The 14,800-nt window shown below is 55.1% G+C and overlaps 1 protein-coding gene across 4 annotated transcripts in view; it reads left to right on the top strand.

Moving 5' to 3' along the window:
* Positions 1-14,800, top strand: part of Pak4 (p21 (RAC1) activated kinase 4) — a 40,469-nt gene that overhangs the window by 14,909 nt on the left and 10,760 nt on the right. Inside the window, exon 1 of one of the 4 annotated variants that reach the window (XM_074058399.1) lies at positions 7,698-7,889. The exons of the other annotated variants lie outside the window; for them this stretch is intronic. The gene's annotated coding sequence lies outside the window, so the exon portion shown is untranslated. Of the gene's footprint in view, positions 1-7,697; positions 7,890-14,800 lie in introns of those variants that run through there. 4 annotated transcript variants of the gene reach the window in all.

The raw sequence follows: 14,800 nt of genomic DNA on the forward strand, positions 1-14,800 counted from the left end.
GTTCCCCAGGAACCCAGGCCTCCTGCTGCTTTGAAGTCACACAAAGCAGTGGAGCTAGGCATTTGGCTGTTGCGTGTGCTTGCTGGCAGGGTGAGGAGGCCCTGTGCCAGGAGGGGTGCTCCCCTGCAGGGCTCAGAGGTGATTCCATAGCCACATGCAAGCAGCTCTGCTCTGAGAGGACTCAGGAGGGCACTCTGGGCTCCTCTTGCCACAGGCCCCAGCCTCCGACAAGAATGTTAGGTGGTACTTCCTGTCCCTGGAGACCTTGCTGGCTCCCAGGTCACTAAATGAAACTCAGCTTCAGGCCCCAAGCACCTGCCCAGGGCTGTCTGTGTCAGAGAGGCCTTCCCTGCCAGCCAGGCTCACGCAGCCTCCACCACATATTGCTCTGCCATGGATGTGACGACCCCAAGCTGGCCCAGGTTTACCATCCAGCTCTGCCAGTAAGTCGAGTGGCCTTGTGCGTGTGGCACCACTGCCCTACCTCTGCCAGCCTCAGTTTCTCTGTTTTGGAAACAAGCTATCTGAGGGTATTTCTTCCGGGTATAGCACACAGAAGGGCTGGTCCAGGGCCCCTCTCTGCATTGGCGTCAGGCATCTGTCCTTGCTGCCATTCTCCCACTCGTCTGGTAGCTGTTCACTATTCACCTCCTGTGCATCTGCCCCATGGCACCACCCCACAGGCTGGTGGTGACCTGTTGGGCCGAGGCCCTGCCCTCATGGAACTCATAGTCCCAAGATGAGTCTACTGTATCAGACGGTGATAGCCAGCGTGATGGCTGTGATGAGGAAGCCTCAAGGACTCTGGCAGGCCCTGCAATACCTGGGAAACCAGCAAGGGGTTCCTGCAGGAAGAGACTTCTGGGCTGAGGCCTGAAAGAGAAGCATGAGATCGTTGTGGAGGGGTGGGCCAAGGAGAACAGCATTGTAAGATCTTTTATTTTTATTCATTTATTTAGTGGTACTGGGGTTTGGACTCAGAGCCTATACCTTGAACCACTCCACCAGCCCTTTTTTGTGTTGGATTTTTTTCAAGATAGGATCTCACGAACTATTTGCCAAGGCTGACTTCGAACCACAATCTTCTTGATCTCTGCCTCTTGAGTAGCTAGGTTTACAGGTGTGAGTCACCAGCATCCGGTTGCCATCAGATCTTTTAAAATGGGAAGGGGTCTTGCATTTTTGTTAAACTAGCAATACTTCACGTAGACGTGTTATTTTTGTGATAACTGGATTCACGTGCAGTTGTAAGTCTGTAAGGAAGATCTAACACATTTTTCACTGGGTTTTCCCAGTGAAGATCCCAAGTAACAGGATATTGACCTTGATACAGGCAAGACAGAAGTCAGGACGTCATCCCTTACCCTTCCTGTGCCTGTTCATTGCCCGGCCCCTCAACCCAGACAGCACCGTTAGCCCAGTTTTATAACTCTGCCATTCAGGAATGAGAGTGCTGTCCTGTCCTGCTGTAGGAAATCGTTTGGAATTGGTGTTCTTGGCATTTTTCCCCGGCACTGTTCTCTGGAGCCTCGCACAGTTGTGCATGTCACAGTCCCTTCCTTTTGGGACTGGGTGGCGCTCTGGGCATGCACTAGTGTATAACCATCCACCATCGGAGGACATCTGCTTGTTCTGTCTTTGGGGCCATTGCAGACAAAAGTGCTGTACACATTCACAAATGGTCTCGTGTGGAAGGTAAATAGTTGTTTCTCTGGGGCAGACACTCCGAAGTGCAGCTGGCTGGACACTGCGGCAGTTGCCTGTTGGTGGCAGTCACCAGACTTCCCCAGAACGGCCACACTGTTCCATCCAATTTGTCTGCAGCCTCACCAGCACTTGTGTTGTCACTTTTTATTTTAACTCTTCAGTAAGTGAGTGGCGCTGTCTCACCGCAGCTTTGCTGTCATTTGGTGGCTCATGAGGCTGAGCCTCCCATGGTGCGGTGCTTATCTGCCATCTGCCAGCCACAGCGTCTCCTGGCTTCTGCTCCTTTTCCTATAGTTGTGTGAGTTCTGGAGCGTTTTATCTGACTTTGATCCCAGGCCTTGGTGGGGTACGAGGCCATCTGCAGCTTATGTCTGCCTCTTTGTGGGGATGGGCTCTTGCAGAGCACATGTCTTGCATTTGCTGAGGCCACTCGATTCCCTTTTCCTTTCAAGTCTAAGAAGCCTGTGTCTTGTGCTGGACCCCGAAGGTGTTCTCCTGTGCCTTTTTTTCTGAAAGTTTTATAGTTTTACATTTATGTCCATGGCCCATTCCGGGGGCGATTTTCATGCGAAGTGTGAGGTTTAGATCAAGGGTCACTTTTTCTTTTTTTTGCATGTGGAAGTGTAGTTCTAGCACACTGTCTTTCTTACAGTGACTTCAGCTTTCCTCTGCTTTGTCAAGAATCTGTACCATGACGAGAGGCACCTTACACCTGTGAGGATGCTACCATCAAACAGACAAAAGGGCCAGGTGTGGTGGCCCAAGGCTGTGATCCCAGCACTTGGGAGGCTGAGGCAGGAGGATCAAGAGTTCTAGGCCTCCAGGTGCCCTACTGGTATCCTGTAATCCTAGCTACACTCAGAAGGCAGAGATCAGGAAGCTCGAGGTTCAAAGGCAGCCCCAGGCTGCCTATCTTAGAAAAAAAACAAAACAGCACAAATAAGGACTAGCAGAGTGGTTCAAGTGGTAGAGCGCCTTCCTAGCAAGCCTGAGGTGCTAAGTTCGAACTCCGTGCTGCCTCCCACACATCCACAAAAAATGAGTTCAAGACCAGCCTGGGCTACATAGTGAGACCCTGTCTCAAAAAAAAAAAAGTGTTGCAACGGAGGGTATAGAGAAACTGGAGCCCATGAGTTGCTGGTAGGAATGTAGAATGGTGCAGCCACTGTGGAAAACAGTTTAGCAGTTTCTTTTCTCTTTTTTTTTGTGGTACTGGGGCTTGAACTCAGGACCTCACACTTGCTAGGCAGATGTTCTACCACTTGAGCCACTCTTCTAGCCCCTAGTTTAACGTTTTTTTAAAGGCTAAATATAGAGGCCAAGCATGGTGGTACACCTCTGTAACCCTAGTTCCTCAGGAGGCAGAGACTGGGAGGATTGAGGTTGGGAGCCAGCCCAAGCAAAAAGTGAGACCATCTCCATCTCAAGTAATAATACGCCAGGTGTGGTAGGGCACATCTATAATCCCAGCTACTGGGGAGGCATAGGTAGGATGATCATGGTCTGACACCTCCTGGCAAAAATCAAGACCCTGTCTGAAAAATAGCCTAAGAAGCCAAAAGGGTTGGGGGCATGGCTCAAGAGGTAGAGTGCATGTCTAATAAGGAGAAGGCCCTGACCTCCACAGCTGCAAGGCTGGCCTCCCTCACTGAGCTCTTCCGGGCCCTGGGCCTGCATGTCTGGGACTCCCCAGGGCAAAGTGGCGCTGTACTTTGCTGGGATTTCAGACTCCCTCATCCCCTCCCTCATCCGTAGACCATGTGTCCGTCTTAAAGCAAATATTGCTTTTTCTTGGTAGACAGAACTCAAGCCATCCCTCTCCTCAGCTCCCTGAGCCTCCTGACCTCTTGTTCTGCACTCACTCAGGCCCCTCCTGTGCCACCCTCCCTGGCAGCCAGAGTTATAGCCTTCAAGCTTAACGTCTGTCTTCACTGCCTGCCACGGTCTCCGTATGACTGAGGTATGCCTCCATCACACCAGCCTTCTTGCCCCCCCTCCTTGCCCCCTCCTGGTAGCCCACATCAGCCAGTATTGCACATTTCAGTTGTGTGATGTGTGCCACTGGCAGGGGCCAGGCTGCTCCTGGTGCACCTGCATTGGGCTCCTGCAAAGGAACCACTGGGGCAGGAGTGGCATGTGCTGGACTGGAACAGGGACTGGGGAAATGAGGACAGATGTGGCTGTGGCCGGATGCCTGGTGGGCATTAGCTGTGGGGCCCCAGGAGGGAGAGGGATGGTCAGATTAGGCTTACAAAGGACTGCTTGAGCCAGCAGGAAAACGGTGGCCGCTCTGAGTGGCCACTTATTCAATGAGTCTGAAAGGGGGCTGGGCACACCAAGTGCAAAGTGCAGTGAAAGCCAGGCAAGGGGCCAGCGCCCCCCTGTCGCACAGATCAAAACTGACTGGTGCTGCTGTGAGCTGAGGGCTGGGGCTGGGACGCCCATGACAACACCCTGTTAGCATTGCCAGACTGTGCGGAGCAGCAAAAGCCAGCACTGCCGGCCGGGCCCCATGGGAGCTGGCTGTGGGTCACGGCCCTTCCACCAGTCCACATGGCCCCTAAGGCAGGGGCCCAAGGCTGGAAAAGCCACAGGACACAGCAACATGCACACACATCCTTTTCCTTTTCTTTTTCCTTCTTCTCCCTCACCCTCCACCCCCAGAACAATTTCTTTCTTTCTTGTTGTTTAAGTGTTAGCAGGGATTTATTTTCCTACAACAGAATGAAGTATAACAGGGGAGGGAGAAAAAGAGAAACATTTCCTGTTCCTCACACAGAAAATGGGAGCAAAGACTCCTAGAACCATTTCAACAGGTTTCATTCTATTTTCATACGTGAACACAAAATACATCCACCAGAGGGGGTAAATTCAGCTATAATATATTGTAAGAACTTGCAAGGGTCACAGTGTACCCCCAGTACAACAATATGATAATAGAAAAATGTTAAAAAAAACCCAAAAACCAAAATACATGCACCATATTCACCCTCCATTACCCTCTCCTTATGCCTTCCCATTGGTACCCACCCCTAAAAGGACCTGTTTAACTTCCCGTCCTTCACTTTTTTAAGTGTATATTATATTGATAGTCCAAGGGGGGGGTTCGCCTTGTTATTTCAGACATATATGTTGTGCTGTAATCAGATGAACCCCCCCATTACTTACTCTTCCTCTCTCACCCTGCTCCCCCACTTTTCAGCAGCTTACAGTGCACTGTGTGGTATTATCTCCACACACAGATGGAACCCCCTAACATCGAGGGTTTCTGTACCTCTGCCATTCTCTCTCCCGCTTCATATAGCCCTTCAGAGGTACCCACTAATAGTCCTGCTCTCTCTATTTGTACACATACGTATAAAAGATCATGTGTGTGTTTATATACGTTTAATTTTCAAGTCTAGCTTCCACATATGAGGTGATTGAGCCTGGCTCACTTCACTTAACATGAAGTTCTCCAGTTCCATCCATTTACCTGCAAGCAACCTAATTTCATTCTTTATGGCTGAATAATACTCCATGTGTATATGGACCACATTTTCTTAATCCATTCATCAGTAGTGGGGCATCTGGGCTGCTTCCAAAGCTTGGCTATTGTGACTAGTGCTGTGATAAACACGGGTGTGCAGGTGGCTATAATGTATCTTTTTTCCTGTAACTTGATGCAAAATTGTCAGCATCATGAACCAGGGGAAGCCCGTGCCCTGCTGTAGGTGGGGAAAAGGTGCCAGCCTCCTCCAGGGGCTCCACTTCTGACTTTTGGGGCTACTTCCTTGACCATCTCCTTGATTTTGCCACCTCTGGGTGTGTCCTGAAGCAACCTTTTGTCCCTCTGCTGAGTTTTGTACTTTACCTAAACAGATTCTTAGGCTGCATTGTTAATGTTTTCCTTCTAATACCGTCTTTTTCCTTTTTTTTTTTTTTTTCTTTTTGGTCTGTATTTGGGACAGACCTTGCCATGTAACCCAGACTGGCCTAGACTCAGCCTCATCCTGCCTCAGTGTCCTGAGTGCAGGCACCCACTACCTCACCTGGCTCCTACCATCTGCATGTTGTGTGGGTCCTCAACCCCCCTTCCCACTGCATGCACCCTTCTGGGACCCATCCCCTATGAATGGGCATTTGTCTTCATTTCTAGGCTCCAGCGGTTCAGACTGCTGCCTGAACCTTCTCACAGGCCCATGGGGCTGCATCTTGCTTGGGTTTGTCTCCAGGAGAACACTTGCCAGGTCCCAAGTGTGTCTTCCATTGACTGAATGCTGCCCAACTCCTCCCAGGGCGCCAGCAGCGTGGGAGAACCAAGGTGCAGAGTAGCATGTGTGGTGGTGCCTTCGTTCGCGCATGCGTGCGATCTCTCAGAAAGAAAGGAACCTCTTGGAGGTAGAGGTGGCCTCCAGGACTGGGGGTGGGGCAAGAGGAGGACATCCAACCACTTGTTACCCTCTGGTGGCTTTTGGCTTCGGAATCACCTCCTTGTATCAGAGACAGAGGCTGAGAGATGGACCAGAAAGGGGTCAGTGAGCCTAGTTGAGAGTTTGTTTCTCCGTCTCCCTTCCCTCCCTCCCCGTGGGACCTGGTATCCTACAGCTGGCCAAAGCTGCCCAATCCTACCTGCTCCCCCTCCAGAGCCCAAACCTGCTGGGCTGGTTTGGGAGGCCACCCTATCTGGCTCCTGTCCTGATAGTGCCCCACCCCTGCAGGGGAGGGGGAGGGCCAGAGAGCTGGGACTTCTGGGTCCCCTAGACCTGCCCTGCAGGCCCCTGCTGAGTCCTTGGCTGGGTGCGCAGGTGGTGGACAGAGGGGAAGAGGGGGGTCCAGGCCCTTGGAGCAGTGCTGCCCTCCGTGTTCCGCGTGTGAGGAAGTGTCTGTTGGCAGGATATTGGCAGGGGTGGGTATAGCAGAGCAGGGGCTGGCAAGGGCACAGGCATCTCTGCCTGCTAGGTCATTTGCTCACTATTTTCACTGCTTACCAGGCTTGGGCACCTGACCTGGGCCTAGCCACCCAGCAGCCCAGTCCCTGCTGCTCACTGGACCAAACCCCCAGCAGAGTCCCTCCTCAAGGATGTCAGTCCCTGGGGCTGAGAGTTTGTCTGGCTGCTCACTGCTGACCTCTCAGTAAATGTGTAATGAATGGGAAAGACAGACACGTGGACAGAGGTCAGAGCTGGCATGGGGAGGCATAGGGCGTCATGGTCAGGCCCGGAGGAGGCCCTCCCCCTGGACCTGAGCAGGCCCCTGAGGTGGGGCTTTCACCCTGGGAGGACAGCCTAGTCCAGGTGTACTTACTGCTGTATACACACATAGGGCTTTGCAGAGGAGGTGGGATCTGGAGGGGAGAGAGGTGAGAGGCTAAGCTGTGACTGCCCCCTCCTGCGAAGCCACTTTTTTTCCTGCTCAGGATGGAAATTCTGAGCAAGCCCGCCTCATACTCAGAGCAGTTGGCTAAGGACAGTCACCAGGATGGACGACCTGCCTGGGAATCCCAGCCCCTGACCTCCCTGCAAATCACACTGGCTCTTGTTTCTCTGTGGTAAAACGGGCCTGCTAAAGTACCTGCCCCTTGTAGGCCATGGTGAGGGCAGGCGCCTTAGCCCTGGCTGTGCCTACCCCTGTGAGCAGAGCCAGGGCAGCATCCAGAAGGCCGGCCATCCCCTCCTCCCTCCCTGCTGCCCTTTCATCTCACCCTCCTGCAGCACTTCTGGAATCCCAGCCTGGGAGCGGGGAGCGGGGAGGGGTGGTGCAGCCAGCTCTGCTTCCCACCTCAAGAGAGTCCACCCTCACTCAGGCTGCTCTGGCCTCCCGGGCCCCTGTCCCCTGCCTGGTGGGGGTGAGGAGTGTGCATTGTTACAGTACAGACCGATTCCGCTGACGCCAGGACTGTGGCTGGGGTCCCTGGCCAGCCCACCTCTGTCTGCCCTGGCTGGCCAGCTCCAGGCTCTAGTCTCCATCTCGCCCCTCCTCCCTGCCTCCTGCCTCCGCCCTCCGTGGGTGGGAGCCACAGTCAGGCTCGACTGGTGCCAGGGCAGGGCCGTCCCCATCGCTGCCAGGCAGCCCAGGGTGCTGAGCTATCTGGCTGCCCTGGGTGGGGACCCTGAGTCCCCATACCACCTGCCCCCCCAGCTGGAAGGCCCTGTTCACAGCTGCCCCTGGAGGGTGGCCCAGGAAATAGGAAGAAGATGGAGGTGAGCTGTCTGGGCCTGGGCTGAAGGGGAGGACAGGAGAGGGCTGGCCTGGTAGGGGGAGTCTTGCTGCCCAGGCACTGGGGCCAGTGGGAGCACATAGAATGGGCCACTCCTTTCCTGGGACCAGGGGTGGGGCCATAGTTGCTTCCATGTGTGCTGGTGGCAGGCCCTGCTGGGCACTTGGCTGGTTTCCTGTGCAGATCTTTGACCTCCATGCCAACACCATCCTGGGATCTGGTGTGCATGGGAGCTTCTGTGCAGCTGTGCCTCACTGAGTATTGTCACTTGGAGTGGCCCTGACATTGACTGGGGGTGGCCCTTGGTCTGGGGACTCACTACCTCCCATGCGTGGGTCTAGGGTTGGGTGGGTCTGTGATCTGGCCTCAAATCTCGGGATAGTCCTAGGCATGTGAGTGTCTTGGAGTTCATCTGCCCAGGCAAGTGTGGTAATCACAGTGCCTGTGGGGTTGTGTGTGCACTGCACTCCTGAGTTTCTAGGGGTGGTTGGGGGCTGTAGTGGGGTTCCTTGGCTCCCTAGGGTCCTGGGGACATGACATACCTGTATGGATCTCTTCCAGGAGTCCCTTCCTCTCGGGTGTGGGGATCTGTACGTATGTGCAGAAAGGTCTGTAGTTCACAGCTTTTCCCGGCCTGCAGAGCTGCTTTCCCCACACACACATTTTCCCACTGGTGCTTCCCAAGTTCCCCCCAGGCCGTGCTCTGCTGGCACCCTGTGTTCCAGAGGCAGCGACTCAGGTTCTGGAAATGTGTCCCTTCCCTACACCTCTCAGCAAGCAGGGCACTGGCCCCTGGCCACCAACCCTAGTGCCCACACTTCTGTGACGGCCTCACCAGGGTTTGGAATGTGCTGCAGTTTCTGGCTAGTCAGCGGTGTGCTGTGTGACCAGCGTGTGTCACTCGGTCTGTGGCTTTGTGCGGGTAGAGGTTCAGTCTGCAAGTCTGTATCGTGGTCCCTGGGGCTGTGCTCTGTAGTTGTGAGCTCAGACGTCCTGAGTGCAGTGGGAGGGGTGCACACACGCGCATCCTTGCCTTGTTCCTGGGGGTCGGACTCCCGTGTGATGAGAGGACGTGTGGATGTGGTGGGCGTCAGGGCCGGAAATGTGACTCCTGGCGTCCGCACGTGGTGTGGTGGTGGGGAGGAGGCAGAAAGGAGGCTCCAGACCCCTTCTGGGCCTCCTCCCTACCTGGGAGGAGTGAGCGAAGTCTGAGTGGCCCCTCTAGGGTTAAACCCCTTATTTCTGTGTCCTTTTGAGCCTGACTGGGCCCTGCTGGGTAATGGGAGCACTGCTTCATTCAGCTACACTCTGCCCCCACCCCAGGCTGCACAGGGCTGGGGGACCCCAGGCCCTGCCTTCTTGGGGCTCCCAGTCCTGCGACAGTGGCAGCCCTTTGTGCTTCCCCCTGCCAGCCCTGGAGAAAGAAAAACTAGCACATTTGCACGGCCAGGGAAGGACTACTTTCCCAGGCCTGTTCCTTCATGCATTCCTTCAGTAGTAATGACATCAGTGAGCCTGTAGTGGGGACCCACTGGGCCCAGGCCCTGTTCTACATGCTATACTTGTGCTGTCTCCCTTGCTCATCCAAACACGATCAAGAAACTGCCATTACCAAAGTTTGCAGGTGGAACACTGAGGTCCAGAGAGGTTGAGTGACTTGTCCATGGCACACAGCTGGGAACAGTGGAGTCAGCACCAGGGACTGGGAGGTCTGCCCACTGAACCCCTGTGCTGGGCCTGCTCTGGGCTTGGCAGTGGCCAGGGGAGACAGGTCCTAGCCTCGGTAACTATCCGTGGGGATAGACTGGTAGTTGTCAGAGGGCCACACAGGCAGATGCAAAATGATCACCGTGACAGATGCCCCTGAAAAGTCAAGGGACATGGCAGTTTGAAGGGAGAGGAGGGGGTAAGAAGGCAGAGTTTGGGGTGGGGACATTTTGGGACCCAGACCAAGGGCACAGTGTATTCAAGGCCTAATGGGGGAGGACAAGGAGCACAGGGCTGCTCTGGCGCCCCAGATGAGCACCTCCCAAGGCCAGGGCACCCTGGCTTTGGGTTGTGGGACAAGGGAGTCTCCTGAGTTTCTGGAGGCATCCTCTATGCGATTTGCTGCCTGGCTGTAGCTGAAATGTACAGCAAGTCCACACACCCACCATCTAGGCCACGTGGTTTGGGTGAGCAGATCTCCACACCATAGGGAGAACCAGGATGGCTCCCTATGGTGCCACTGAGAAAGTTTGACACACACACCAGGCTCCTTACTGGCTCCTTAAGGCCTCAAGGTCAGACTTTGAGGCAGTTGGGACAGAGGCTTTGGGGATGCTTTGGGGATGCCCTCTGTCTCAGAGTGAGGAGTGCTCACTTTGGCAAGAATTTTTACTGAGTGCCTACTATGTGCCAGGCACTGCTCGAGGTTCTAGGGAGCTGTTATCCTTCTGGGGCCAGAGGAAGGGGGCCCACAACCAATAGGTTTGTGATTCCTGGTGACGATGGGAATTGGGGAAGTAGAAAGCAAGGTTCCAGGTTTTGTTGAGGGGTCAGGACCAGCCTCTCTGAAGAGGCTTTATTGCATTAAGACCTGAACATCAAGAAAGGATGAGCTGTGCAGTTCGGGGCAGAAGAGACAGTAGGTGCAAAGGTCCTGAGGCTGGGCCAAGCTTCGAGGTATCCAAGACTTATCCAAGTGAAGGCCCAGGCAGCCAGAGCAAAGGGAGGGGAGGCAACAGGTGTGTGAGGCTGTCTGGGCCCGGGAAAGGCAGGGCCGTGTTAGTCATGTTCCAGTCGGGTGGCAAGCCTGGTTAGAGCTGGGTTCCCGTGTTTAACCTTCAGGCCCCTCCTCCGTGAGGCAGCCTTTCTGACTGAGCTTGGCTCTGCCCCTGCTCTTGTCCTTTTCCTGGAGTAGAGGCCTAGGCCAGAGCTGGGGCCACTGGGAAGCAGGAAGCCTTCATGTGGGACAGTGGGTGCTGTGTGGCCCTCGACAGTGACTTCCCTCTTTGGGCCTCCTGGTTTGAGAAGGAGGAAGGAAGAAGACTTCCCACCCACCCAGACTGTTCAGAGGGCCCATCCTGGCCTGGTCTACATGCCTGGCACAGGCTGGGCCGAGTCAGCAGTCAGGAAGGGGGTGCCGCCATGGCCACACCCAGCCCCACACTGGGCCTGTAGCTGTGGCTAACCAAGCATGGTCCCTCCCTGTGCCCGCCACACCACAGGATGCTGAAGGCTCTGGAGAGAAGGGACTGGTGACCAGGCCTGTAGACGCAGGCTTGGTGCTGGGAGCTGCACCAAGTGTCACTGTGAAGTTGATTCCAGGCCTGGCAGAGATGCTGTACAGCCCCGGTGTGCCCTGCCACCACCGCCTCTTGGTATCCAGAGTCCATCCACCTCTGGTCACCCTTCCCAACCTGCCCCGCAGCCAGAGGGAGCCATGGGAACTCCGAGTTAGGTCCTTCCCTGCCTAGAGCCCCACAACCATCAGCTCCTGTCGCCTCCCTGGTGTGCAGGTCAGGGGCTTGGCTCTTCCCACACCTGCTCTCTGCTCAGGCATCCCATGACAGCGAGGACTGACCAGCCACTTTGAGAGCCCTGACAACCATGCTCCAGCACTTCCTCAGTACTCTCATGGGACCACCCACTTGTCTCCTGTGGGTCTCGTTCATTGAGTGTGAGCTTGTGAGCCTGGGCTCTAGGCCTGACAGGCACCGGTCTAGGTTGTAAGGGGCAGGGGTCGGGGGTGTGAGAAGAAGGGGCTGACAGGGCTAGAGGTGTGGCTCAAATGGTAGAGTGTCTGCTTTGCAAGTAAAAAGCTCTGAGTTCAAACCCCAGTCCCATGAAAAAAACAATAAAAAATACCGAAAACAACAACAACAAACTAGTTTGGTGATTTATAAAAAAAAAAAAAAAAAAAAAAAAAAGAAGGGGCTGACAGACGTGGCCTCCGGGATCTTGAGAGACCTTGGAGGAGCTAGGCTAGGAGCGGGAGGCAGGGGTGTGGCTGGGCCTGGTGGTAGTGAGGCAGTAGAGTGGCAGCAAGGAGCCTGCTGTGGGCTGTGAAAGGGAGCCAGGTGTCCCTCTGTTGTCACAGCCCAGCCCTGGAAGGTGGGGGGTGGGGCAAACTGAGTCAGGGCTGGGTCTTCCCAGAGCTGGTCAATAAAGACCATGGTAGAAGGTAAGTAAGGGACCAGCCTGGAGACCACAAGCATACACTTCTTCCTTGTCTCTTCCTGATGGGGTTTCTGGGTGGTGCTGAAGGGAGACCAGGACCCCGGCCTCGAGCCTCGTACCTACCTGGGCCCTGGTTCCAGCTGCACCACTGCCATCCATTGCCTGCTTCAAAGCCAGGGTGGGGGCGAGGGCCAGAGGTGCACACACAGCATTTGCACACAACCCAGATGCACGAATGTACCTTGCCCTGCCACCGGGGTGATAACCTGGCGTGGGAGATGGGCCACTATCTCCTCTTGGAAGGTCAGAGGGTAGAGAACAGACACTTGGGTGCAGGGGTGCCCGGAAAGTTCGACTGTCTCATGCTAAAGAATTCAAGAGATTATCCCAAACTGAAGTAAGCGTTTCTAAGTGGGGTACAGAGGGTGCCTCATTTTTCCCATCAGACCCTGGACTTCAGAGGTGTCCCCTGGCTGCACTCCACACTACTCCCTTCTACCTCTAGACTCTGTTCCCTGCAGTCACTGGGTCACCCTCTGTGACTTTCCCCACTGTCAGGCCTTGCCTGAGGTGGCTCACAGTGCTGTAAGGGGGAGGGGGTGCACCAGGAGCAAGGACGGGTGACCTAGACTTGTGGCACTGACCTTCTAGGGCAGAGACAGCCACAAAAGAATTAAGCAGGCACAGGCACGTGTACACAGCACATAGGCCATCTGTATGGGACAAGTGAAGAAAGTAGTGCAGAGAAAGGCTGAAAAGCCACACGGTGGGTGGAGGCCCTGCCTGCCGCTGGGGGGAGCACAACCCCACTGAGGGATTGGGTTTGGGATTGGTGATGAGCTGGAGGGGGGGCACGTGGCCATGCAGAGTGAGGGACTGAAGAGTGGGGGCCAGGATTGGAGAGGAGAGGAGAGCTTGGCGGTGAGGTAATGGACGGATCCCGCAGGGACTCTGACTATGAGGAGGAGTTGGGGGGCCAGCAGGGTGGGTGGTTTTAAAGGATATGGAATCTATAGGAGATCAGTCAGTCTCCAAGCAACTCTGCTGGGTGACTTCAGAGCCTCAGTTTCCATGTATGTAAAATGGGGTTCAGGAAGGCCACTGCACCGAGGTTGCAGAATCTGTGAGTTCCACCTCAGCGTCTGCCCAAGGTCGTGGGTCCCCTCGAGGTGGCAAGGATGATGTCAGTGCCAGAAGTACTGGAACTGAGTTCTGGTGAGCCACATGTGGTGGCAGGGACAGGTTTTTAAACATTTTTCTGCTGCAGTCTGTCTTGTCAAAGGCCCTCAGGAAAGGCAGATAAGCAGCCCTGGGAGGGGGGCCAGGCACCCCACTTTCCCACTTTGTTGCCTGCCACTGCCTGCAGAGGCCAGGCCACATAGGAGCCCCTCCTTCCCCTTTGTCCCTGTGCTCCCCCAGACAAGGGCAAGAGAGTAAAGGCAAGGTCTGGGCATGGCCAGAGAAGACAGAACAGTGGGCAGGACCAGCCTTGGAGACCAGAATAACAGACAGAACCAACTGCCTGGCCACAGCTCTGGACAGGCGGGTCAGAGCTTTGCTGCCCAACTATCTGGGTTCCAATTCTGGCAGCTTCTCACCAACCCGGCTGGGTACCCTGGATAGGGGCCTGCCTTCCCTGGGCCTCAGTTTCTCATCTGAGAGTTGGGCCATGAGAGCCCCTATGACAGGGTGGCAGGGCCTACCTAGCACACCCTGATTTCTGCACAAGTGGCTGCCACAGGCTCCAGAGTCTGATGTCCACCTTGCCACTCCTGCTGTGTCACCTGACAAGCTGGGTTGCCCTCTCTGCCAATTTCCTTGTTTGTGGCATGGGCTTGTAATGGCCCCTTCCTCCTGAGCCAAGAGCACAGTTTAAACGAGAGATGCTAGATAAAGTGCTTAGAAGAGGGACACACACAGTAGGTGTACAGTTCATGCTGGTTGCTGTTGTCATGGTGTCTGGCATTGAGTGTTTATTGTGTGCTGTCTGCTTTGACTCCAGTCCCAGTGACTCTGGGCCCCGCTTGCAGCACTGTGTTCACTTGTGTTCTGTGCCACTCATTGTCAAACTATGCTGTCCTCGCTGACTTAACAGAGTGGGAAACTGAGGCACAGAGTGGCTGAGTTGCTTGACGAGGACCATGCATTGAGCTTCGTGGTGTGGGCTGGGTTGGGTTATCCTAGGTCACAGAGAGAGAAGTGAGGATGCACAATGTTATCAGTGAGCTGGAATTCTTGCTCAGTGCTGCCTGGCTTTGGAGCTCTGAGCTGAGCTGGCCTGGGGACCCAGCCCTCTCACAAGTCAGTAGTTTGCGGTGGTGGCAGAGCCTGGAGCTTGCCTGGGTGGGGCCCCTGCCTGGTCATTATAAACATGGCCAGTTCCTCTGTTTGTCCTGCCCTCCATGCAGTGCCCAGAGGAAAGGGGTGGCCAGGGCAGATATCCGGAGGTGTGCCCCTCTTCCCCTTCCCTGCAGGGTCACCCGTGGCTTCAGCCAGCAGGCAAGACTGGGGGTGATGGGTGGGGACTCTACACTATGGGTGGGCAGGCTGTCTATACAGCCCTGCCCATCTCTATCCTGAGCTCCTCCCACCTTAGGATCTGCCCTCCCACCCTGGGTTTACTAAGGGATCCTATGACTAGCCCTGCTCTTGCAGAAGCCTGGGAGCTACCTGGGAGTGGTGGTGGGGAGTGACAGGCATCACCAACAGTTCAAAGTAAGGACAGACTGGACA

This window comes from Castor canadensis, chromosome 16, assembly GCF_047511655.1.
Source record: "Castor canadensis chromosome 16, mCasCan1.hap1v2, whole genome shotgun sequence".
Classification (NCBI taxonomy): domain Eukaryota; kingdom Metazoa; phylum Chordata; class Mammalia; order Rodentia; family Castoridae; genus Castor; species Castor canadensis.